The following is a 26257-nucleotide window of genomic DNA, read 5'->3' as shown; positions in this document are numbered from 1 at the left end:
ATGACCCTTGGCTCACCAAGCTCACTCAGACCTGCAGCCCTCCTGGAGTGGATCCCAAAAATGTAGGACCAACAGTGTTTCATCCAGGCAGGAACCCTTCCTAGATCAAGCACCAGTGGCCTTTCTTCCTGAACCTTCCCAGTACTTCAAGAGGTCCATGATGATTCAGGTGAACCATGTGACCATGTACCAGCAACAGAAAATGCTGGAGCTCAGATCCACCCTTGAAGCTCCTCTCACACCTTCTCCCCTCCTTGAGCTTTGAGGAGACTTCCAGCCTCTCTCATAAGCCACAACCCTCAATAAACCAGGCATCAAATGCACAGGTAGAAGGTGGCGTTCATCAGAGCCCCGGGGTAGAGAGAAGCCTTGCTACAGAGAAGCAGCCTGGGAGCCCACGTGGCACCCCTGGCTCTCACCCTTGCTCCAGGAAACCATTAACTATGTAACATCTCATCTTGTTCCTGGGCAGCCGAGGGCTCTGAGTCACAGGAGGTGACATTGCTCTCCAACAGGTAAGTTGTTCAACAGATGGGCAGTCGAGTGGCAAAGAAATACATTATTAATGTTTCTGGTTAAATTAACTGATTAAAACCACCCCAGGTAAAAACGTACATATCAGCGCTTTGCTCACAGAAAATGAGGAATTAATGGAATATGGCTGTGTCTCTGTAATGAGACACAGACAGGGGCTGTCTGAAAAAAGTTTGCTCTCTTCAGCTCAGCAGCAGGGGGTTGGGAGCAGGAAGGAGGATCTGTCTGTTAAAGGGACCTCTGCTAGATTGGCTCTGAGCAGGACAGGGAAGAGAGACCCAAGAGCTTCTTCGAGTCTGATGGAGATCTGATAGATCCGCTCAAAGCTTTTGTTGCTTTTCTGGAGGCCAGAAGAGGGCTCAAGCAGAAGCAGCAGGCCCCTAGCAAGGGACTAGGATCACCTGAAGAATGGGATTATAGAGTGAGGCTTGGTTCTTCCCTGGTGACTTTATATTAAGTCAACTTGCTCATAAGGCCCCAGTTTCCTTATCTGCAGATAGGGAAAAAGAAAGCAATCAACTTGAACGTTCTCTTCCCATTATATTGCTTGCCTCGTATAGCTTCTAGGTCAGAACCCAGTGTTCACCTTGTCCTCACCCTCAATGGATAACCCAGTGGCAGCTGAGCCCCATGTGACCTGTATGTACCCAGATATCTTCTGTCCTCTCATGGCTTTAAGGAAGCCTGTTTTAACTCAAGTGCTCGAAAACACTCATTGTGAGTCTAGCCATTGGTTGAACATACATTCATAGACACACACGTGCACATGTATGTCCTAGCTGATTCTTCCAGGCACGCACGCACATACAAGCAAGCCTGCAGCTTAGAGCCTCACAGCTGACATTCCATTGTCCAAGGGCAACGATGATGGCACACTCAGGTGGTAGCACTTCAGGGACAGTGCTAGGGCTGAGGGGCACAGGGAGGATGCTGCTGGCACATGGGACTAAGGGCCAGTTTTCTCCTCAGTAAAATCAGTTCTATGCCAGGGTTTCAGGAGCTCCGGGAAGCTCTGACCCAATTCCAGCAAGAGTGAGATTTTGCATTCATTAACCAGGCAGTCATATCCTAACCAGGGCTTTTCTTGATCCAGAGACCCACAGTGGCCAGAGTCCCACAGGCCCAGAGGCCCTGCCCATACTGAGTGCTCCTGAACTAAGGCAGGGGCAGGAGCTGGGCTGTTCTGGTAGCCTCAGCCCCGCCCGGGGAGTGCGTGGGGAGCTCTCCAAGGTGCTGATGTCTGAGGGCAAGGAGGGATTGGCTCAGAAAAGGCTGTTTTTCTCCTCTCCTATTGAGTTGGCTGAGAGAAGAGGAGGGGAGGGAATGCTGGGTCCCGCGGCCCAATCACAAGGCCTTCCTGGCCTGGGATTCCACGTGAGAGAACAGGGAGGGAGACAACCGCTGATAGCTGCCTAACGGCTCCCAGCCTGCAAGGAGGCCTGCTAGGGGGTCAGGGCAGGCAAGGCAGTATCATTAGCTGTTTACCCTGAGAAAGTTCACACATTTGGAGGCCGCGCTCGAGCTGTCAAAAACACAGCACGTAAGGCTGGCAGCTCTGCCAACTGCACTCCCCAGGGCCCAGCAGAGCAAATATTTAGCAGGCGCCTGGCTCTAGAGCGCACATACACACACCTATTCACGGGGGCTTGGAGGAGCGTGCATGCCAGCACAAAGCTACAAGCTATGCAGACTTACTGGCCCGGCACACAGAACCTGGGAGCACTCACATTACGGACACACAAATGCACTTGCGGCTGACAACATGGAATCTTACATACGAAGCAATCACTGTGTGTCAGAATCCCCCCCCCCCAGAGCACACCGACACACATCTGCTCCCTCAAAGGCACATGTATGCTGACATTTACGTGCACAGACTTAGACTCCCGCCCATGTGCCCTCACTGGCGAATTCTCACATGCCTACCTTTATGTCCCTGCACAACGATCCCATAGCAGACCGCTCCCAGGCTCTTCCCTCCCAGCAGCCGGACCCTCTCTGTCCAGCCCTGCAGATATGTGCTGAGAGCCCTTTTGTAAGCTGTCTAGCCTCTGGTCAGACCACCTTAGCTGATGCCTATGACAGCTCCTGGCAACCACAGAGAGGGAGAGGCCGATGGGGATCAGCTCCAGATGGTAGCAAGAAGACCCAGATGTTGAGCGGAAATAAACAAGCCTGCTAAAATCTACAACTTGGCTCCATCTTGGCCTTGCAGGGTGGCCGGCCCGAAGCCTGGAGGTACACCGTCACAAATGCAGGCAGGGTGCCATTGTCACAAGCCAAGCATGGCCACCGAGGCGGGGGGTGGAGGTTCAGCTCTGGGATCTGAGTTTCTTAAAAGCCTTGGTCACTCAGCAGAGGCTCTCTTGAGCCCTTGGTTCCTTGCGGCCCCACGGAAGTGAGGGTATTCCGTGCTGGGATAGGACCTGTTGGAGGACTCCTGAGCAACACCCCACTTTCTCAGCCCCCGCTGGCCTGGCCACTTAGGTAGCTGTGTGTGCCAGACCTGCATCCTCCCAGCCATTACCAAACTCCCACCCTTGGGAGTCTCACTTACAGGTCCACCTCTGCACTGATTTTCAAGGTCACTGTATTCTAGTCCCCAAGGTCACATAAAGTTATGCTCTACCTAGGTCAGTTTTGCATTAATTTTTCAAGGTCACTACCCTCTGACAATGGAAGACACAGCATGTGGATTTCATAAGTCATTAGCTAGAGACCCTCAAGACCATTCTCTGAAGACCCCTAAAGTCACAGCAACAGATTCCTGGAGCCCCACTTCTACTTTAAAAAGGCTCGCCCTGCCTTCTGCACTCTGCCCCCTACTTGGTGATCTTGACAAGGCAGCAAACCTCTCCTCAGAGCCTCTGGTCAGCACTACAGAGCAGAGATTAAAGCACATAGGGACGAGATGATGAGCAAGAAGAGGACCCAGGCTTAAAGGCCTAGGAGATGTGGTGTTCACACAATGTGCACACAGCAGGGTTTCTCCTAGCTTCCTCCCTCCCTCCCTTCTCCTTCTTCCATCATCTTCCTCTCTCCTTCCCTTCTTCTCCCTCTTCTTCATCACCTCTTCTCTCATTCCCATCCCCCTTTCCTTCTCTCTGTCTCTGTCTCTTTTCTTCCCCCATAGACGGGGGTTGTGCCTCTGGGGCCACAACCATAGTTCAAGCTTAGATTTTCACGATCTTACACTTGCTCCCATTTCTTGATCTCAAGAAAAGATCCCGGCCCTCCCTCTGATAAGATAAGTCAGGTGGCTCAGCAGGTTCCTGGGAGAGGGGGTGTTGCATGAAGGAGTGCGAATGGCCCCCACACCCAAGAGTGGAGTTGTAGACCTTACTGAGTTACAGGAGGAAGCTCCTCTTGGGAGCCCGGTAGACACATCCCCGTTCCCCAGATACTGCCTGAATTGCTAAGCAAGGAAAACATACACAAATAAAGTGTCTCGTCTTGACATTTGATAATTTAAATCCAGCATCGAAGGGCACCTGCTTAATTACATATGGAGCCGTGTGTGAACAGTATAACAGGCTCCAGGGGAGGCAGAGACCCTGCCCGAGAGCACTAACAGCCGTGCAGCCTAGGGCACACAGACAGCCAGATTCGTCTTTTGAGGTTAAATTAAAGCCGGAGTTTCATTTTTGACGCAGCCTAATTCTTCTCGTTTCCTCCGTCTACCTCAGAAAACTGGGGCTCTAAGTGGTAAAGATGCATTGAATAGCAAATGCAATTCAACAAATATTATGACACCCCGTTCATCACGAGCCCTAAATATTTAACGGTTCAACTTTATGGGCTTTTCATTTTGTTTTATTTTCACTTTTGCCAGATGCGATGAATTCCACACTAACAGGCCCCTGCAGAGGCTCCGCCATGCCCTACTTTGCAGAAGGAACAAAGTGAATCCCGTTTAGGTGATGGTGACCTGGGGGGGATCTGTTCAGCCTTATCTTGGCTCTGCCCAGCTGGCTTCCCGGGAGAAAAATAATAATAATAAAAGTGAGATAGAAGGAGAGAAAGGGGAGGAGGGAGGCAGGACCGCAGAGGGTCGCAAAGCCTCCCCTGGCCAATTCATTTCTGTTTAATCCGCAGGCGCGCTGTGCAAAGCTCCTTTGTGGTGGCTGAGACCAAAGGTCGGTAATGGATTTCAACAGGTTTGAGAGGCTGTTGACTGTGCTGAGCGGTGTGTGTGTGGGGTGGGGGGATGTGAGGACCCCGAGGGGCAGGGGGAGAGAGATAATTGGAGACACCCCTATCCCCCTTTGCCCTCTGACTCCCGATTTCACAGATGCAAGAAAAAACAGGTTGTCTAGCTTTCTGTCCGGGCTCCTCAGGATCTGCTGGTATGAGACCTTTTGCGATGCTCAAAGAAAAAGGTTGGGAGGGAGTTGGGGTGCCTCCCAGCTAGCCTGCCAGAAGGGACCTACCTCGGGGAGCTGAGAAGGCCTTGAGGCCATCCACAGAGCTCTTTCAAGGTTGTGCCTCAGTGGAGAAAGCAGGGTGGCTCCCTCACAGCACGTTGGATAGAGGAGAGGCAAGCTCTGTGGAGGCAGATTCACACTGAAATTTCTCAGCTGGCCTCTGCCCTCCTGGGTATGCAGAGCAGGTGTAGTTAGGGGGAGTCGTGCAGTGACAGGCCAGCCAGCCACCTCTGCCTGCAGGTCTAGCCTCTCGTTCCATGCCATTGTCCACTTCTTTCTCCACAGGCCATCTTGGTAAACAAGCGAGGGTGAGGTGGTGTGTGTTGTCCCAGATTTGTAGGAACAGAACAGTGTCACAGAGGCGAGCGCAGCAGAATTTTGGCTTTGGATTCAGCCCCCGCTGACCATCTACCACACAGGGCATCCTGCCTGGTGTATACATGTATGGCTTGGCACATCCCAGCTATAAAGGCTGCACCAGATGTGAGCATGGCTGCATCGGGTGGTTCTCAAATCCCTTCCTGGCTGCTCACTACCTAGGAATCCAGCCCAGAATTCACCCTGGCTGAAAGAAGGCTCCCCAAAACCTACCTCTTCCAATTTCATCCTCTGCCAATCCCTGAACTACCTGCACATCTGACCACACAGTACCAAGGACATGACAGGCTCCAGGTCAGAGGTGATATGAGTTGTGCTGGTATGGTAGGTCAGGGATTTAATGGAACAGGCCCTTTGTGGCCTCTGAACTCCTGATGAGAGTGGGGTAGATCTCAGGATTTCATGCATGCTAGGCAAGCACTCTACCAACTAAGCTAGAGCCCCAGCCCACCCCGATTTCCCTTATAAAGCTAAAATGGAATTCTGCAGCTCACAATTAAAATAAGAACAACTCACATAGCCTCTAAGTCTGGATTGATTATAACTTTCTTAAAACAATTTTATCCATTCTGTATGTATAAATGGGTGCCTATACATCTGTTCTGAGACAGAAGAGAGTGTTGGAACTCCTGGAACTGGAATTATAGCCCATTGTGAGACACCATGTGGATGCTGGGAACTGAACCCAGCTCCTTTACAGGAGTAGCAAGGGCCCTTAGCCACTGACCTGTCTCTCCAGCCCCTTGTAATTGTGGTTTGTTGCTGCTGGGGTAGAACTCACAGACTTATGAATGCTGTCATAGACATGTTATTGTATGGAAATGCGACCAGAAGCTCTATGATGATTTGTATGTGGATTTTTCTCAAATACCCCCTTTTCAGTGACAACCATGACTACAGTCTAGTCTCCTGTTCTCTCTTTGGCAGACATTTTCTCAGCCAATGCTGAACAAAAATCTTTTGGATGAATGAATGCCTGCATTCATTCCATTTTCCTCCGTGACTCTGCCATCACATTCCAAAGGGGCATTAGAGCTTTCCCCATCAGAACCAGTCCCTTGAGCCGTGCCCTTTTCTCCTGAGCTCCAGCAGCCACATGGGGAGCAGATCTGAGAGGTCCGCTGGCCCATGTCTCTGTGTTAGCCTGAATGGGCACAGCCAGTTCCTAAGAATGCTGTCCATCTCCATCCTGATCTGGGACTATTTCAGCAGAGTACCCTTCCCTTCTGTTGAAAACCAAAGTACCCTGAGTTTCTGTAGCAGCCTGCTCTCCCTCTACTAAGTAAATTTGTCCAACTATGATGGGAGGTGGGAGATAACTCTTGATAAATGCAGAACCAACAAGTAAAGTCAGCAAGGTGGGAAACAGCGTAACAGTGGAAGCACCTCCTGCTGGGTAACTCCACCTCAGCCTGCTGTCCCTGGGAAGAAGACAGCTGGGCTCTTCAGCTTAAGCCTCTTGCTCCTCACTCCACTCCCCACCCCCATATTCTTTATGGCCTCCTCACCCTGTTCTTCACTGTGAATCTGACTTTTCACTCTTACCACTGAAAATATCTTGCAATTGAACATGCATTTTCTTATCCTCTCGCTTAAAAGACTGCAAGTTTTACCAGCATGTAAACAGTGACTATTTTTTGTCGGTGGTGTTGGTGGTTTTGTGGAACCAGGGATGGGAAGCAAGCGTTGAGCTATGTCCCATCCCCACAATGACTATTTTCTTTGTGTTCAATATGGCGCCAGCACCCAGTAAATGGCTGGCCCTGCCTGGGCAGGGACATCTGCCCCGGCCATAGTGCTGGAGGGCTGAGACCTTTCTGAGAGAGTCCATCTTCTTAACTCACTACACACAGAAAGTCTTTGCCCAGACTGCTCCATTGGCTGCCCCAAGTGTCCCCTTCTGTCTGGCTCTCAGCTTCTGTCTCTCTGGCATCTGGCATGGAACCCTGTCTGCTTCCCAGCTGCCTGGCTGGAGCTTCCTTCCAACCTGACTCTTATTAGGCCCCACTTCTTAGGGCTGCACCTTGTTCCAACTTGCTCCTAGTTAGATCTTCCTGGATACTCTGTTCTGTCTCAATCTTAATGCCTGTCCATCTGCCCCTCTGTTTCCTAGCTGGTTCCTGATTTGTGATCCTTCTCTGATCTTGATACTTGCTATAACAGCTTAGATTTGGCACCTCCCCTTTCCTGAGTTATCTTGTTCTCCCTTGAGCTTCCTGGAGAGCCAACACCTCCAGGTCTGCTGGCCTCTTCATTTACTCTTTCTTTGTTCTCTAGAGCTTGGCAGTGAATCTGTGGCTACAGATTTCTGCTGATGATTCTCAAATCCAACTTGGCTGGTCTTAGTTTCTTTTTTTAGTTTATTAGAATCACCATTCATTTATTATTTATTAGTGTGTGTGTGTGTGTGTGTGTGTGTGTGTGTGTGTGTGTGTGTGTACAGGTGTCTTCAGAGTCCAGAGCAGTTAAAGCCCTTTGGAATTGGAGTTACAAACAGTTGTGAGTTGCCCAGTTGTTGTTCCCACTTTGCTCCCTATCAGTAAAGACCAGAACATCCAGAGGAGGCATGGGATGATGGAGACCTCAGGCAGTGATGAGCACAAGGACAGACTCTCAGGAGGCAGGCTTCAGTGAGACAGTGTGTTTAATTTTGGGATGGACAAAGGCTATATAGACCTTGGGGAGTGGGTAGAGGTTTTCAGAGTGAGTGTACATCATTGGTGGGGGTCCAAGGTTCTGGGAATGTCTTATTTGCATGAAGAGGAATTCTGGGTACTTGCTGGACGTGACCTTATTAGGAGAGAGTAAATTTCACCTGTAACCTGGCCACCAGGCTATGTGACCACCTTGAGGGTGGCAGAGGTAAGGCTACATGCACCAGGACGTGCAGGCCCAGGGCAGGGAGGGAACATTCCTACTCCTGCCAGTCTCAGGATGAGATTTTTAGGGTTTAGACATGTCTTGACCTCACTCTTGTTTCAGGCCACCTCGCTCAGTTGCACAGCTATCCGGCTCCACACCTGGCATGGAGGCCATCTGAAAATCAAACTCAGGGCCTCTGGAAGAGCAGATGATGCTCGTAACTGCTGGGCCATCTCTCCAGCCTTGGGGAGGTGGGGCCAGGCAGTATCTGTCTACCCACCATAGAATTTCTGGCACAGTGTCTGGCCCACAAATCTACTGTGAATGCATGTGCTCAGAAATGGTGAGGGGGAGTAATGGAAAACCCCAGATCACTGCTCACTCTAATAACCAGGCGTGTGCCGGAGCACAGATTGAACACGATCAGATCCTGTTACAATAGCCTCAGATATGTAGAACCGCATTTACCATTCACTCTGCGGTCTGTTACACTCTGTTTCCATCCGAGATAGCTTCCCTTTTATTTTTTTCCCCCTTTTTATGAAGAGAGAACAAAGCCTACCCTAACAGGGTTTGTCACCCAGCAAGCGAAGCTCTTTGTTTCCTGTATTCTGGCAGCCCGTGTGGGCCAATATGACGAGGCCCAGCAGTTTTAGACCTGCCTTTCCCCGCCATATAGCACCTGTGGGCTGGATGACTGCACTTGGCTTTAAGTGTCAGCTCTCAGGTCATATAAATTACAGCCAAGCCACTCAGGAAGGGATTTCCACCCACAGGCTCCCTCGCAGCGATGCCTGCTGCATCAACCGACTGCTGAGGGGGAGGACACAATGTGGACATAATGGTCTCTATTTAGTTGCAAACAGTGTTAACCTTCGGAGATAAAGATGCAACCACTGATGGGAATCAGACACACACACACACACACACACACACACACACACACACACACTCAACTTCTGCCCTGCTTACGAGTTCCTTTGTTTTTTATTTGTTTTTCGTGGTTTATCCACAGGCATGTTAATCACTCACAGTAACCAAGTGTCTGTATTGAATGAAGTCGGAGGCAGAGTACAACGCGTCTAGCTACTTCAGCTGGCTTGAGGCAGCAGAAGGCACTCATGTGCCTTGCATGCTTTTTTCCCCAACATTCCTCGGGACAAGAGTGAGTTCTATACAAAGGTTCAGGGACCTGAAGGCAAGAACTTCTAGCTGGAGGTGGGGATGGAGGTTGCCTGGGAAAGGACTTGTTTCCTCTGTTGGGTAGAGGGAGTGGTCTTCCGTGTTGAGGAAGTGAGGGGGGACCTCCACTCTCCTTGTATGATTCTGCTTCTCCCAAGAGCTTCTCCCTTTCCTGGGCCAAACTTACTGTGACAGGGATACAATGATACAATGCCTCACCAGCCATAACCTGAGTAGTGTTGCTCCCAGGTCCCTCCTCTGCTGTCCTAAAGCCTCTATCTATGAGTGCATGGGAAATGGGGACTGCAGGCCTGCCTCAGGGACCTGGCACTATCAGTGTCACAGGGTGGTGGAAAAGCAAAGTTCTTCCATCCTGGAATTCCTGTAGTCTGTATGGTTGCCCCTGAGTAACCGTCTCTGCGCCTATCCTGGGTCTCTGTGTCCCCTCCCCGGCACACAGCCCATGCTGATATCCCAAGGCCTCTCTGCTCACAGACTCCAGTTTCTTGACTCTCTTTTCCTGGATGTCATATATATATATATGACATATATATGTATATATATTTCTGAATATATATATTTAATATATATATATTTTTAAAAATATATATGTATATATTTCTGAATCTCACCTTCATTCAGACCCCAAACTCATAGCTTCTTTCTGCCCCAGACACACTGACCTTAAAAAGGATGGCCTTTTCCCCAGCTCAGGAATCCCACAGCGTTGGGTTTGCTGCTGGGGTGTTCTATTCACCCTTCCACACTTACTATCACCTTCAGGGCTCCCCCTGAATGTCACACCTTCAGATCGGCTTTCCCTGACCTCCCAGCCCGTCTTCTTTGCCTCCATCACACTTATTACACATTGTAATTATATCTGGGAGCTATGAAGGTGATAGATCTCCCCCCGGGCCGCCTTGATTCAGCCTCACCAGACTTTCCCTCCCAGGGGAAGGCACAGACACTCAACAGGCCGTGCCGGTGCAGCTGCAGCGGGTCAGGGTCTGCACACATCCCCCAGCGAAAGCACCCTAAATTCCTCAGCCCAGAGTGCCAAGCTCAGAGGCCACGTTCTCCTCCAATCTGGCACCCTCCCCCTTTACATCTGTAATTCCTCCTCCTACGTAGAGTAATTCAGCTCCCTCTAATTCCTTCAATCTCTTCCTCTCCATTGCCACTCAAAGACAGAAAGGTGTAAGAAGGTTACTAATGACTTGATTTGAATTTTACTATGGGCATTTATTTGCTAAATGTTCTCAAGTTTCTGTGCGAATTCCATGGTGTGTACAACCTCATGGATGCTTTGGTCTGCCTGGCACCATGCACAGCCACGGTACATGTTGCTCTAAGGGAACTTTTTTTTTTTCAGTTGGAATGGCTAGAGCCCCTACAAATGCACTGCTGTGTGGCTGTGCAGGGGTTAGAAGGTCACCAAGGCTTGATGTGCAGTCCTCAGTCTCTGGAATTCCCAGCCACGTTTACGTAGGTATGTTCCACTCGGGTGGAGGAGGGGTCTTCTGAGACTGGAATATTTTGGTCCCAGAGTCGTCTCTGTGTCTAGAGAAAACAATCTCCCCCTTTGTCCCCTAGCCTCTGCCCTTCCCCCATCCCTAGAAAAGATGGGAATGACTGACACAAGCATTAAAGATCTGGAAACTTCCCTCCTGAATGATCTCACTAATGGCAAATTGATGGGATTGAATACATTCGAGTCGGAAATGATCCAAATATATGCTAATGAAGCTGAATATGCATTATTTAGACTAAAACAAACTAACTGCGAGTCAGGAAATAAAGTAGGTGAATTATTAGTTTGGCAACTCAAAGAATCGGAAAACTCAAGCACCGTTCCAAAGACAAGGCAGCGGCAGGCAGGAAAATGTGGTTAATGAATTCTAAACCAATTAACCGCAAATTGATGGTGTGCTTGAAGACTTGCCATGGCTCCCCCCGCCCCACTCCCCCCCCAGGTTGCGGGCTGAAAACTTAAAAGGAAAAGTGCTGTTACAATGCGCTTTTCTTGTTTTTTCCTTCCTAAACATGCTCGCCTGGAAACCTGACTCTCAGGGGGAGAGAGGAATTGGTGGAGAAAACTACAAGCAGATTTCAGAGCCAAGGATTGGGGCTATTTTAGCCAGGGGTGGGGGTGGGGCGATAAATAATGCAAAGAGAAACTTCTTGACTCTTCCTTGCCAGAGAAAATTATTCTCAGAGGGAGAGAACACTTTGGTGAGGAAACCTGAGCAGGAAAACACAAGGCCTCAGCTGGAACAAAACCCTTGTCACGAGGAGCCTCTGATGAAAGGGAAAAAATGGTGGAGTTTAAGGGGAGAGCCAAGACATTACAAGGCAATTGAGGACAACAAAAGAAAAGGCCCAGGTGGGTTAATTCCCTGCAGCCTAGAGTCTTTCAGAGCTGAGCTGGGTGTGGTGATGTGTACCTATATCCCCGCACTTGGGAGCTGAGGCAGGAGTGTTTGAAAACAGCTTGGCCTACATACTGAGGCCTTGTCTCAGGAAGACAAAAGAAAACCAAAAAGAAGGAAAGAAGGCAGAAAGAAGGGAGTGAGTGAGTGAGAGTTAAAAAGGAAGGAAGGGAGGATTGGTTGGAGCTGGCATGGCTCCAACAAGAATTAGACATTTGCTGAAAGTTTCCCTTTTTTGGTCATCACTGTCCTGAGCGAGAGAAACAGAACCAGTGGAGGAGAGATGAGGTCTCATCCCTAAGTGATTCGGGGAGGGGCTAGCAGTACAGAGCAGAAACGACTGAGGCCATGGTCCTGCTCTCTTGGGATTGACCATCCATCCAACTTGAAGGACCAGGTCAGACACAAAGAAAGAAGAAAGCAAGCAAGCAGCTTCTCAGAACCAGCCCTTCTAATGGGAACACTTCTGGTTTCTAATGAATGGTCAAGTTCCATATCAGTCAACCACAACAGAGGGACCACTACCTCCATCAGCTCATGTGGGTGGAAGAGACGCTCTGTCATCAGCTGGGAGGGCCTGACGATGAATGCTGGCTGTGTTGTACTGAGCATACTCTGTCTGGTACATCCCAGCTCTGTTAACCTCGCCGGCTGATACGCTGCTCAAGAAGCATTCCCTTAAGGACAGCTGTGTTCCTAGACCCAGTCATAAGTTAGACCAATGCTCACCCATGTTTCTCTGATGCTCCTGGGCCAAAAGAGGAAAATAAAGTCCATCTCAACGTCATCCGAGGCCTCAGAAAAGGCGGCAAACAGACAAAGATCAATAGAAGGTGTTGGGAGTTTGTGTCCCTAGAGAGAAAATAATGGTACCAAGTCCACCATGGTAGCTTTAATACAGACCAAGCAGAGAGAAAAGATGGGGACACGGACCTCACTGGTAGGGTAATACACTCAGTTTCCTAGGAACTGTAGTTGAATCCTGGACCACGCTTCAGCCTGTAATGTCTGCAATGATCAAACAGAAAGACCTTGACCCTGCTGCTCGGGAAGGAGCAAGGGTGTCAGCTAAGAATGTCATGGATCTGCAGTTCTGTCTCAGCCTGGAATGACTCTCGGAGTTCTCTCTTTCTCTCTCTCTCTCTTTTTTTTTTCTTGTTGAAAGGCCAGGAGATGAAACACACCCTCATGTCTCCCATGACCTGGAAGGAATCCTTACAGTTCACACCATTTTTCAGCAACAAGGCCTGGGTCACTCCCAGGCTCCACTTCTTTTTAGGAAAGCAGCCCTCTTATTTGCCTCCTCCAGGCTGAGTTCTCAATAGGAACTTGTATCCTCTCATTGTGCCCCAAGCCTCTTGACTTAAGCAGTGGGGTGGGGTCAGCAGCTGACTCAAGTTCAGCCGACTGCATCCTTTCCTGGAGTTTCCAAACACATCCTCTCTGGAGTGGAAGTACAGCAGATGAAAACCTGGAGCTACCACAGGCCCTGACTCCCAGAGAAGCAGGACCTGCCAGAGGATGATGGAGGGGTCAGTTTGAGTAGCTACCTCTGGCTGTCCACAAGCTAGGCCAACCATGTCCTTCTGTCATGTGGCCATGGCCAACATATCAGCTCTTAATACTCAGCTTCAATCTTTTGCAGCCAAAATCTAGGGTCCTCTTAGCACATGGAAGTGGACCATGAAAGGGCTGATCCTGCTTCCATTCAGCCAGTGCTGGGATTACAAACATGAGAGCATATATCTCAAATGGAGTTGGAGGGGCATGGTAGCAGCCTGCAGAGAAGGCAGCAGCCTTGTTCCCAGAGGGTTGTGGCAAGGAAGACAGAAGGGGCCTCCTAAATGAAACACTGGAGAGAGAGAGCCATGGATTTGGCCTTGTGGTTTGAGGATCAGCCCCTTCTGCAGACAGAGAAACTGCTGATCAGGATACACCAAGCCTTCAGAGATGAGGTGGGACTAGGCAGAGGGGAGATGGGGGAAGACGCGCCTCTTAGAAGGACAAGATCAAAAACCAATGGTACAACGATGTGAGTCACCCAAGCACGAAGCCACAGAAGACAGTATCACCACCCACCTCGGCGAGCTAGCTGGTGTCCACAATGCCGTCGGGGTTTGCCAGAGTAAAGAAAGCAGTACTCTGTCACTGTCAATAAGCCAATGGTCACCGCTCTAAGTTTTAAAGTCAGGGAACGCCCTGCTCCACTTACTCTAGACCTGACTTAGTAAGTTCAGTCATGGGGCCGGGGAGAGGGAGGGAGAGGTAGGAAGAGCACTTGACAAATAAGCATGAGGACTTGAGTTCATCCTCAGCCTACCCATGAAAGCCAGGTATAATGAATGGCACATGTTTATAATCCCAGGGGCTCACGGTCTAGCAAACTTAATCGAATCTTTGAGGTCCAGGTCAACGAGAGACCCTGTCTCAAAAAACAAGATTGACTAAAGAAGACATCCAGTGTTGATTTCTAGCTTCTACACACACCAGCACACACAGGAGCATGTGTAAGCATGCACACACACACACACACACACACACACACACACACACACACACACACAGCAACCAGGGTCATGTGCCTCAGTCTGAGAACCTTTCTCATAGAATGCAGGCAAAAGAAGACTCTTATTAAAACACTGCAGAGGCTGGGGGCAGAGATCAGGCCCACTTGCCTTCCCCTGAAACCACCCTGGACCCTCCCGACATAGTCTGCAAATGAGAGGGCAGGGCCACGCCTCCCATCTGCATCCATTGTCAAGGGTCTGCTCATTCTGGCTACTGTGTTTGGAGCTGGGTATATAGCTGGGAACACGACAGACAAGGCCTCTGTCCTCAAAGACTTAAATGGCGGGCGAGGGTGCAAGCAATAAGGAAGTAAACAAATATGAGAACAAGGCAATTACAGCCTGTAATAAAAAGAGAAGATGTGTTCCTGTTCAGCTTCTCATAGAGGAAATGGCCCAGAGAGGGTGGCTGAGTTTCCTAGGGTACAATGGCCCAGGAGAGGGAATCCAGGAGGGTCCTCAGCTGCTGTTTCTCAGCTGTTTCCTCCATGGCCATTCCAATGCTCTGAATGTCCAGGCATGCTCAGTGGCTTCTAAACTACCCAGCATCCTTTTGGGTGACTCCTGAAGGATACCCACTCTGTCTTTACTTCTGCTGCCTCTGGTTGATGGTTACAGTAACAGCACAGTTTGCATTGTATTTGCTGTGTACACTTGTCATTGGTAATTGTTAATAGAATCCACAGTCAAGGTAGCATTCACATGTAGAAGGTAGGTTAAATGGTGCCCACATTCATGGGGTACCCATGTCTCTGGGTTTCTGGAACATTATGCCAGAATGTTGTTTGGCATCTTCCCTGGTACTGCATAATACTAGAAATTTGCTGTCTTTTGCCCAGTGCCTTGGGAGCCTCCTCTCCAGATGCCGCCCCATTCCAGAAAGGCTTCCCAGAGGGCAAGATAGCTCCCACTCATGCCACCCAAACCTGCCTAACCCCCAACTTCCACACCAAGCACTGGCTGTGCCCTGCCCTTTTAAGCTACTGTCCCAAGGATCCCTAAGGAAGATGAACTCCATCTGCCATGTTAGAGGCTCCTGTCATACTTAGGCAAGAGGGAGCGCCAGTTTTTCATCTGAAGAAAGACAGGAAAACAGTGTTGGAGAAGGTTGTTGGAGAGAGGCTTGTGGCTTGTAACTTGACCTGAATGTACATATTTGTCATTGTCATTGTCCTGCTTTATCGCTCTGGCTGGTCTAGAACTTGCTGGTAGACTTGGCTAGACTTGAACTTGCAGTGATCCTCTGGCCTTTGTTTCCTGAGTACTGGGAATGCAGGTAGGCACCACCATGTCTGGGCACAGTCCCTCCCTAGAAAACTGCATAAAACGCTACCCATATACCCTGGCTCTCTGACTGGGCAAAGGCCTGGCCTATTGAGTTTCTGTTTCTACAAGTGCCTGACTTCTTGAGCCTCAGCCTCTTTGGCTAGAAGCCTTATCTTGCTCCCACAACAATAGGTATGAGACAAGCATGGATCTCCTTTGATTTTGTAACAATCAAAACAAACACCTGGGGTTATGGCTGGGATTCGAACCTAGGAAATCCAGGTAGAAAGCCAGATCAAGAGAGCAGGCAGTACCTACCTGTGCTCACTCACTGCTGAATCAGGCCCCCCCGCAGCCCAGTCAGCACAGCTGGGTGGTAGCAGGCAGCCTCCTCATGCAAATTAAATTAAATAAAACAACCTTTTTATCTGTTGGCTGATTCCCTCTTTTGAAGAAATCAACTACAAATTCATTTTTCGGGAGAAGCAATCATGATGATGGATGGAAATGTCAGAGAAGGGAATCATACAGGAGTCTGGAGGCTTGGGCTGGGCCAGGCACTACCCAGGATGGGAGGGTGGGGGCAGCCTTTCTGGATCTCTCTCTCTCTCTCTCTCTCTCTCTGGGTGTGTGTCCTCACTCTAAAACTCCAAGATAGAGTACTGTACCAAGAGTCCCTCCCACCATGGCCATTGGTAGACTTTGGCTATGTTTGAGGTAAAAATGTAGCAGAGACATATCTAGGCCCTTTCTAGGGTTCTGTCGTGTGATCCACAGTGGCCCTGGGAAAGAAAAACTACTTTACCCATTTTACAGACAGAGAAACTGAGGTGCCCAACATCATGCAGCTCAATCAGAGGAGAGGGGAATTAGGATCCAATCTCGGTCTGCTGCAGGATGAACCCTTCCGTGGAAAGCCTGGTCTGGCTCAGAGCCTTAGGACTAGCTAGCCCAGCCCTCTCTGAGCCCATCTATTTGCATCCTTCTAGGAATCCATCAAAGCCATTCAGCTGGAAATAGCATAAACAGCCAGGCGATGTTCAAGAATGCTGGAGTTCGGAGTTCATAGTCAGGGGCTTCTGCTGCCTGGCCCAGGGTTAGGTTTGGAAAACAGGAAATCCTATGTTCCTGATACAGGCTGCCATGAAGGCTGGCTGCCCTACACGACCCCGGGTCTGAGTGATGTAGACGCCCCTAGATCACACAGCAATAGAGGACCACACTGGAGCCACTGGAGGAACTCACTTGAACCCTGAGGTGCCAGCCCAGAGATGGGAGCCCCTGGCACTCAAGCCAGGGCCGAGCTGTGTCAGCGTCTGCCAGCCTGTCAGTTCTGGGGAAATCCCTCATAGAGACGGGTCTGGGCTCTGACTTCAAAGGCTCCCACGATAAAGACCTGCTAATTGTTTGAAACACATTTTCACTGAAGTGTGAATTCTCTCTCTCTCCGAGCCTCCTGTGAATTCCAGGAGAACTCAAGCTGCAAGCTGCAAGGAGCTTAGAAAGAGGCTCCCTTGCCTGCAGTTGGAGAGGACTCTGGGAGTCAGAGCCCAGTCTCACCCCCCCACCCCCACCGCTGTCCACCTCTCAGAAGGGCTGAGCTGGCGTCTTGAGATTGCCAATCTTGAGCAATAGGACTGCTCTCCATTCTCTGGGGCTGGGGAGGTGGGGGCTCAGAGGATGAGGGTTCGGGGTTTACTGCAGCCCCTCAAGCCTCCCAGGCTAGCACATGTGACATTTCCATGAAGTTCACCGTGGCAAGCGCCGTCCTAATGGGATGTCATTACCTGAGAACCCACAGCCTAGGGAAGATCATTGTGCTCCTTTTTACAGAAGAAGGACACTGGAGCACTAGTGCTTAAGTGGACTTGATGAAGGTCACGTGCTTCCTAATGGAGTACACAGGATGAGGTCCTGGCCACAGGGCAATTGGGCACCTAGTGCCAGTGATGGCGTTGGAGAGACTACAACAAAAGGTGGCAAGCCACTGTGACTCTTCCTTATTCCCCCAGGCCAGGGCTTGCCATCCCCAAGCAGGTGAGGTGGGGAAACTGAAGACCACCCATAGGCAAAAAGTAAGACACAGAGGACAGAGGTCACCAATATCTGGGAACCACCATCTGCCACTATGTTTTCCTCATCCATACAAGAGATTCTCCGGTCCCTACCAGCAAGATTGACTTGCACAGCTGAGCTGGCCAATCACTCATGTGACCCTGTGAGTGAATGGCTCCTTCAACTTTGTGCCCGAGGCACCTCATTAGTCTCTCCCTGGCCTGGCCCCGGAGATAATTACACATTAAGAAGCCAGACTAGAAAATTCAAAAAATTCTTGGCGAGAGTAGGCAACAAGTGAGCAAAGTGAATGAAAGGAGAATGAATAACTGGTTGCTGAATCAGTGATAGTATCTTGCATTCATTCTCCCATTGGCACGCATCATCCGATCTTAAATATGGTTATCACTGAGGATCTAGGATGTGCCATGACCTTGAGTGTTTGCAGGCTGGGAAGGAATCAGTGAAATGTAGGAAGCCTGTTTTGCCCTGACCTGGCCATCCCCAAGCTGGTCTCCCTGGGTATCAGCTCTACGCTGCATGAACTAGCCCTGCAGGTTGCTGCCTGGGATCTGGCTGGATGAAGGCTGACCTCCACCTGGCTCGATGGATGCAGCAGTTCTTGAAACATTGGCCCCCCACCCTGCTCTCCAGGCTGTCACCCAGCATCTCACATGGGGTTATCAGGACAGTGGAAACGAGACGACAGGACCATGTATTGGCAGCTTCCACCTGTGGTGCCCACAGCTGGCATAGGCAGGCGGGGTGGGGCTCCTCCTAGGGCTGCATTCAGGGCCCCATGAATCCCCAGGGCGCAGGAAGAGAGGCAGTAGAGGAGAGATGGGGGAGGGGGAGGGAAAACAGTTTTCCCAGGACTTGCTCTGATAGTAAACAGCACAGCTGGAAGGCTCAGGCAAGATGCAGTTGGAGCACCAGAGACTGCTGTTCCCTGGAGACAGCTATGAGGGCTGCAAAGGAGTACCCTTTCTGGAAGGTTCTCTTAGGCTGGAGGGCTTACAGACCTCCCATTGACTTCTGTAGTCCCCTTGTATTAGAATCCAGGGGTAGAGCAGGAGACTGAAGGGTACAAGAGGGAGGGTGTGTGTGTGTGTGTGTGTGTGTGTGTGTGTGTGTGTGTGTGTTCTTGCTCTCATGTTTTAAGCAGAACCAGATCAGAAAGAAGGACTGTGCCCTGGAGATAGTAAATAAAGGCTACTGCTTGTGGTCTCCCATTCCTACCAGAAAGCTTTCTCTCCTGCTGCACTGCTAGCTGCTCACTGTAGCAACTGCTCCACTGTGGCTTTCCAGGTCACGAGGTGCAGCGGCTAGGAGCACTTGCTCTGTACTCAGAGATGGGGCTCCGCGCTTCTTCATCTGCATAATGAGGGAGCTGCACCCTTCACCCCTCCTGGCTGCTCATCTTCAGGGAGGTGACGTCTACAGGGCACTTGGCCCAGGCCTGGCGCACAACCCAGGAAGAGCCTAGTACACTGTGGCTGTTGCCATCTTTATATTAAAGCCATTAGCAAGGACTGGGCTGACCCCAGTGCCCGTTCTGACCCAAAGGACCAGCTGTCAAGCTGTGGGGGTGGGCCAGGCAGCACCCAGCCAGGCTGCCCAGCCACTCTGGTCAGTGGGCAGCAGGTGTACTCAGCTGGCCCCACCCTCTGGCCACGAGCCACACTGTTCATTAAGCAAATGGACCACAATGGCCAATGACAGAGAGAAGCACGAGGAAGACACGAGCAGGCCTCATCAAAGGCGGGCGCCGAGCAATTTCCAGACCTAAGTGGAACATATTTTTCCTGATGTGGCAGTTTCAATCGACTTGTATTGTCTCCAAATAAACAGTGGAGTCAAAGCTATTAGTTTTCTGGACAATGTGCCAGTTTGGGGTAGAAAAGGCAGAAGGGGTGCAAAGGGGTGTTGGGGAATGAGCTAGGACTCAGTTGTTGGAGGTGGGTATGACCCTGTCTTGAAGTCTGGGCCCTCTGTTTTGGGTCCTTAGACATCTGGGCTCTGGCTAGGGAATGGAAAAATCCAAGCGTCAATCACAGACCTTCAAAACTGGCAGGGACTTGCGACATCATTTAGACTGATCCCGCAACATCATTTAAACTGATCCTTCAAGGGACAGATCGGAGGACACTGGAGATTCGGGAAAGAATAGAGATGGCTCAAGATTGTCCATCAAGCCAGAGGCTCAGCCTGAGCCTCCAGACTCAATCGTGGGTAACTCATATTCCCCAGCATGCACAGATTCATAGGAGCTTTGGGTGTGTATAAACTCCTTCCCTGAAAAGGCAGTTATGACTTGTACTTCAAAGTTCTGAAAACAGAAGCCCAGAGAAGGTAGGTGACGCCCAAGGTCACACGGTGGACAACGGTGTTAGACGCTCTGTTCTTCCTGCCATTGCATGCTAGATGACAGTTGGTTTCTTTTCCCCATGTATTCCTGAGGGTGGACACAGCCTTTGGTACTCCAGGAAGCTCCAACCTCTGGGGTGCCTTGGATTCACCCAGGATGACAAATGCTAGATCCTGTCTCTATATGGTAGAGGCTGCCTGACAGAAGTGAGAAGGGACCCGTAGTTCTAAAATGCAACCAGAGGAAGTGTCACCTGGGTGTGGTAGGTGGTTGGGCCTGACGTCAGACAGGAGAGCAGGTGCCAGGTGGCATGAAAACTGCAGTTCCAGCCAGGGGCAAGGGCAAAGTCTGCACTCAGGGCCTCCAAGATGCACTCTGACACTGGGCACTAACCTTGCTCTGTTCTAGGGCAATTGAGGCTTTTGCCTCAATTTAGGGGATACAGGAAAATCACAGGGAGGAGTCCTGGCCTTGAGGCAGTGCAGGGTGTGAGGTTCCATCAGGTGGCAGAGTCTGCAAGCAGCCCCTGAGTCTCTGTAGGGAGGGAGAGGGTCTGATCCTTCTGTGACTGTGGAAATGGTGGTCAAAGAGGCTACTGGGAAGCTGAGTGAGGCCCTAGGATACTGGATGTGACTTACAGATAGCCTGATTCTGAAACACACATAACCCATTGTAGTGGGTGTCATGTTGCAGGTGGTTTTTCCTCCTGTCCCTTAGTTCCCAAAATAATGACTCATGAGATTCATTGAATAATACACAAACACCTAGCCCATAACTCTTCTCTGACTAGATCACAACTTAAATTAACCCATTATGATATTAAATTTTGCCATATGGCTGGGTACCTGAGCTCAGGCACCATGCAGCCATCTTCCTTACATCTTGCCAGCTGAATCTCATGTGTCTGCTTCTATCCCAGAATCCCTTCTGCCTGCCGGAAGTTCCACCTATTTCTTGCCTCAGCCATAGGCTATAGGTTTTTTTTAATCGATTCATACAATACACAAGAGATTCTTTCACCCCACTGACAATGGTACTGTCCTCAAACCCCACCTCAGCAGACAGCCTTTCTGTTGGGTATACCAGCAATCCCAGAGACAGCAATAGTAATAGCAATGGTCACGCACAGACCCTAATCTGTGTGCCACCCTGCATGGCTGGCTGATGTTAAACACCTTCCCAGACCCTGGGCTGCTTATAGTAGCAGAACTGAAACCCAAATCAGGGCACTTTGCTACCCCTGACCAGCAAAAATGTCCCCTAGCCTGTGAAGACCTTGAGACATCACTCAGGGATTTGATTTTCAAATTCTCTTCCAAAGAGTGAGGAAGAACAGAGCAAGATACAAGACAAGCATGGATGAAGAAAGGGATTGGGCAGCCGTGCCCAGGATTGGGCAGAAGTGTTTCTGAAACTATGAGGGATGGTGCTGCAGAAGGAGGAAAAGGAGGGCACAGGGCACAGAGAGAGGTTGCTCAAGGTACAGGAGGGATAGGGAGGATCAAGGACAGGTATGGGGGGAGGGACCATCTGCTCCTCTGCCCACTCTGGGGCTCATGACTGCAGGGCCAGGTTCACCCTTGTATACCTTCAGAGTCCATGGCCTCTGCCCTCTCTTTCCTCCCTCCCACCAGCCATGCCCTTTCCTGTGGGGCTCAGCCTTCAGTTCTGCACTGCTCAGAAATGTGGCTTCCCCCTATGATGCCTGTCCTCCTGCCCCTCTGCTGTTCAGAAGCCCCCCCCCCCCGTTTGGCTGTCACCTACAGCATCTTCCTCCTGGCTGCCGAGACCCTCTGAGATCCATCCGGTCTCCGCCTGCCCACGCTACTGAGTTTTCCACACTGGTCTCAGGCCATCTGATCAAAAGGAATTCCCAAAGATCTCACACCTTCCACTGTTCCCCATCTTTCCTCAAGGTGCTCCCAGCTGTTGCTTTTCCTATCCTCACACCTCACAAGAGCAGGCAAGGTTACATCCAGAGCCGTAACATGGTGCTCTCCGATGCCTACAGGCCCCGGCAGGCATTTTTTTTTTTTTTAATCAAATACACATGAAACTACCACACCTCCCCACACTATGGGTTCTTTCTGGCCCCCCTACACAGTGGGGGTTCTTCCTTTCTCCCCACAGTGCGGGTTGTTTGCCGCATCAACTAGCGATGCTTCCCAGCCATCCCGTCACATCCAGTCCATGATGACTTCTCCCTGTGGTATCTGGATGAAATGGAAGCTTGACCCACCTCAGGTCACCTCTTCCAGGCAGCCAGCTCGTCACACCTTGCACCTCCTGATGGCTTGTCTTCTAAAGGGCTTGTGTTTCATCCCCTGGCTCTGGACGCCTTAAGCAAGAATAGAAGGTCTGTATCTCACTTGGCTCCACAGCTCCTAGTACCAATCAGGCCACATGAATCAAAACTTGACCCCACAAACGTACGTTTGGACTCTGCCCCCAACACCACACGTGACGAATGACCATGCTGGTCTAGCAGCATACTGAGAGAGCCCCTACTGTGCGCCAGGCACCATTCGGAGGAGGCATCCACTGTGTACCGGTCTGGACCACTGCCTATAGGCCTTGTTTGCAGGAGCTCCTTTGATGGTGGGAAATTAGCATTGCGCTGAGAGGAAACCTACTGTGTGCTAGGCCCTTCCTCAAGATGAGGAAGAACGAGCCCCACCTTCGGTCCTCTCTTGGCTAGTCAGTAACAGCACGGAAAGGCACAGGGAGGGAAAGAAAAGGGCGCAGGAGAGATTAATAATAACTATTTATTCTGGCAAATTACAAGTGTGTATAGGGCCATCTGTGCACACAGCTCCTCACCAGCCAGCCCAGTGCAGGAACCCAGCCCGGCTCCAGGGAGCAGCTGGGCCCTCCATCAACCTGTCGGTGCTTGGGAGGTGTGCCCGGCCTGCTTGTCTCCAGCTCTGCATCTCACCACCCTTCAGGTGGATGCCCAGGAACTGCTCTAGGTACAGGCCAAGGTTTGGCACATGTGCTGTGGGGGTGCCCCCTCCTGCTGAGCTGAGATGGGGGGGTTGGGGGAGAAGGGCTCCTTGGAAAGGAAGACATTTAGGGCCCAGGACACAGAGGGAGCTCCCGGAGCCCACTGAACGTCAGTCTAGGGCACTGTGAGCCGGCTCGCCCTGCATGGGAAAAAGGCATCGGTCATCCTGCTGTTGGCACAAGGGTGGTTTTGTCCAGAGGGTAAGTGAAGGAGCCAGTGAGCGGTCATTCTGACTGCGCAGCTCAGCAGTGCAAAGTAGGCCTTGGGCCCTGCCTGGCCCTACTGGGAAGCAGGAGACCAGCCTGGGCCTACCCAGGACAGCCAAGAGATTCTTTCCTCCACTCAGGCTTGACCTTGACCTCAAATTGAATGTTGACTTTTACTCATCTGACCTCTGACCCTAGTGTAAGCTAAACCCCAGATGTTATGGTGGCCTCCAGTTCATGCATGGAAGGTGCTAGAGGACTGGTACTCTCTCCACCTTGAAATAGACTGGCAGACAGTGCCTGGCAGAAAAAGCCAGCCATAGGGCCACAAGGCCTTGAATACCACCAGCCTGGGAACAGAGCAGAAAACAAACAATACCCATGTATTCACAAATAAAATAGGGGGCTAAAGAGATGGCTCAGTGGTACTGCTTTTTCAGAGGACTCCCAGCACCCATGTTGGGCAGCTCATAACTGCTTATAACTCCAGCTCTGGGGGAATTGATGTCCCATTCTGACCTCTTCACACACCTGACATGTATGTACACATAGGCAGACAGACAGACACACACACACACACACACACTCTCTCTCTCTCTCTCTCTCTCTCTCTCATACACACACAAATAAAAACAAAAAATAAATAAAAGCAGCAACAATCACAGCTAGCATTTGGGGAGCATTCACTGCATACCAACACCATCTTAGATCCTTCATGCCTATTCATCCCTTTATTCTTTATCATAACTCCATGTTTCAGACAAGACACAGGAAAAGAATGAGCCACTAACCTTCCTAAAATCGTACAGTCCAGCCAGTATCAGGATAAGGGTTTGAGCTCAAGCACCAACCGCCTCCAGAGTACCTGTGTGCTTATTGCACAGGATTCATCCAAGTGTGTACAGATCTTGCTACAGTGAGTGAACGAGCACACACGTGTGTGTGTTCAGACCCACACCCACATCTACAGTCTTATGATTGCAGTCCTTGAGGTGCAGAAATCGGAACTCTGAAAGAGGAGGCGCCTTGCCAAAGTTAGCACAGCTGAGACACCATTGCATTGGCATTCAAACTCAGACTTTTAAATGCAATCAGCCCTTCCTCCTAAGCACACATCTACCGAATGCCATAAGAGAAGACATTAACACTTGTAATGACGCCATGCTGCAAAACCCTGTTAGTGGCTGGGCTTGGGTCCTTCTCCTCTTCTCTCTGCTTATAAAGTAATATTCTCCAATAAAGTGCATACGCTCCTTAATTTGCTTGACAGGTCCTAATAGATTTGCAGTCAGGCCACAGCGTGAGTGCGGATCCATCTTCCCACACTTCTGGATAAATCAGATTTCAGGGGAAACCCTGGGAGTGGGCATTGGGCAGCTTCAGGAAACAGGGGACTACACAGGGTCTGCCCAGATCAAGGCAGGTCTGTTTACTCTCAGGACGGCCTCCGTGCAAGATTGATGACTCCCTGAGGCATAGCAGAGATGTCACTTTGGGGAGGGGGAAGTCACAGCTGGGACATGATCTCAAATGGTCCATGTTCCCATCTACCAGTCATAACCACAGGCCTGAAACTGAACAGGGAAGAGGGCAGGAAGTCTGGAGTGAGGCCCAGCAGGTCTCCACTGTGGGCAAGAGACAGTCTCCAAAATGAGTAGAGCAAATGTTCTCAAATCTAAAAGTAAGTGTTCCCAGAGTGCACAGAGACGAGGGGAAGAGCTGGGGTGAACACCTAAGAAAAGGCAGTGCCGCTGAGGTCAGGGGATTAGACGACTCCGGGTCACCCAGCATGCTCACAGTGGGATCTAAGGCCAGGGAGACGTTGGGGAACATCCTCTGAAGCTCAGCACCTATGAGCTGAGCAGGGCACAGGCGATGGCCAGGCCCACAGCACCCAAGGAAGAACTGTCATAACCTGAGCTCAGGGCAAGGAAAAGTAAGACTTCAACCAAGGATGCACTCCAGAAAAGGACAGGCAGGATCCAGGGTCCTTGGGCTGGAGGGAAGGGATGCGTGGAAGAAGGGATCGCCGACACCGGGGTCTCTAACTTCTCCTTCCCTCTCCTTTTCTCCCCAGTGGACGTGTAGAGAGTGGTCATGACGGCTGGGGGCCTTCTCAGCTGTTCCGCCTCTGCCCTACTTATGTTGGCATCACGGTGCCAGCCTCACGCAGATTAATGAGGCCAGGCTGAGGCCCCACGTTGGGGGACTGGCCTTGTTTCCAGGTGACCAGATACTTGAGCCTAAATTAACTCTGACTACCCTTTGTGTTCTCCTCCTCCAACAGGCAGGAGGAGAGAAACGAGGGAGGGAGGCAGGAGGAGGAAAACGGGGGGAGGCAGAGAAAAGGGGGCACAGCAGAGGAAGAAGAAGAGAAGGAACTGAAAGGAGGAAGGGAGCAAAGGAGGAAGGAAGAGAGGGAACTGCCTTAAGCAGTGGCCCCCTCCCTGCTAGGAAACCCCCTTTGGGGCAGGCCTTTGTAAGGTGATCTCTCTCCTTTTCTCTCTTTCTCACAGGAGGAAGGTCAAGTATCATTCCTGCCTGTGTGCTTCTTTAGCCCCCATCCTGCCAAAGCAGTGCCAAGCTCCTGCATTACTGGACACAGCCAGGCTCCCAGAGAAAGCGACTTTCTTTTAGCAGGATAAGAAACAGGGATGGTTGGAGTCCTATAATACGACACAGTGATGAAACCTTACTCATCCCTCAAAACCCTACTTCAAGAGCTATGCACGTGAGCATGTGGTGTGTGTGTGTGTGTGTGAAACTTACACAATAGTGGGTTATTAGTTATCCCTCCCCCATCCCCTCCTCTGCCCTATTCCTCCCTCCCACTTCAATCTCCCTCCCCATCATTACTTTTTCCTTCACATCACCTGTGGTCTTGTCGGCTTGGGACATAGTGTTTGCGGGACAGACAGACAGACAGTAAAAGACATAGGATGAGTGAAAGTCCAACTGCTGTAAGAGCCAAAGAGAAGAGCA

General features: G+C 50.6%; 1 protein-coding gene across 2 annotated transcripts in view; it reads right to left on the bottom strand.

Annotated features, from left to right (window-relative positions):
- Grik3 (glutamate ionotropic receptor kainate type subunit 3) overlaps positions 1-26257 on the bottom strand; it is a 215752-nt gene that overhangs the window by 117019 nt on the left and 72476 nt on the right. Inside the window, exon 1 of one of the 2 annotated variants that reach the window (XM_055611046.1) lies at positions 18937-18998. The exons of the other annotated variant lie outside the window; for it this stretch is intronic. The gene's annotated coding sequence lies outside the window, so the exon portion shown is untranslated. Of the gene's footprint in view, positions 1-18936; positions 18999-26257 lie in introns of those variants that run through there. 2 annotated transcript variants of the gene reach the window in all.

Source organism: Psammomys obesus, unplaced genomic scaffold, assembly GCF_907164565.1.
Source record: "Psammomys obesus unplaced genomic scaffold, mPsaObe1.curated_primary_1811, whole genome shotgun sequence".
NCBI lineage: Eukaryota > Metazoa > Chordata > Mammalia > Rodentia > Muridae > Psammomys > Psammomys obesus.
The sequence above is the reverse complement of the archived record's forward strand: the minus strand, read 5'-3'. Positions and strand labels throughout refer to the sequence as shown.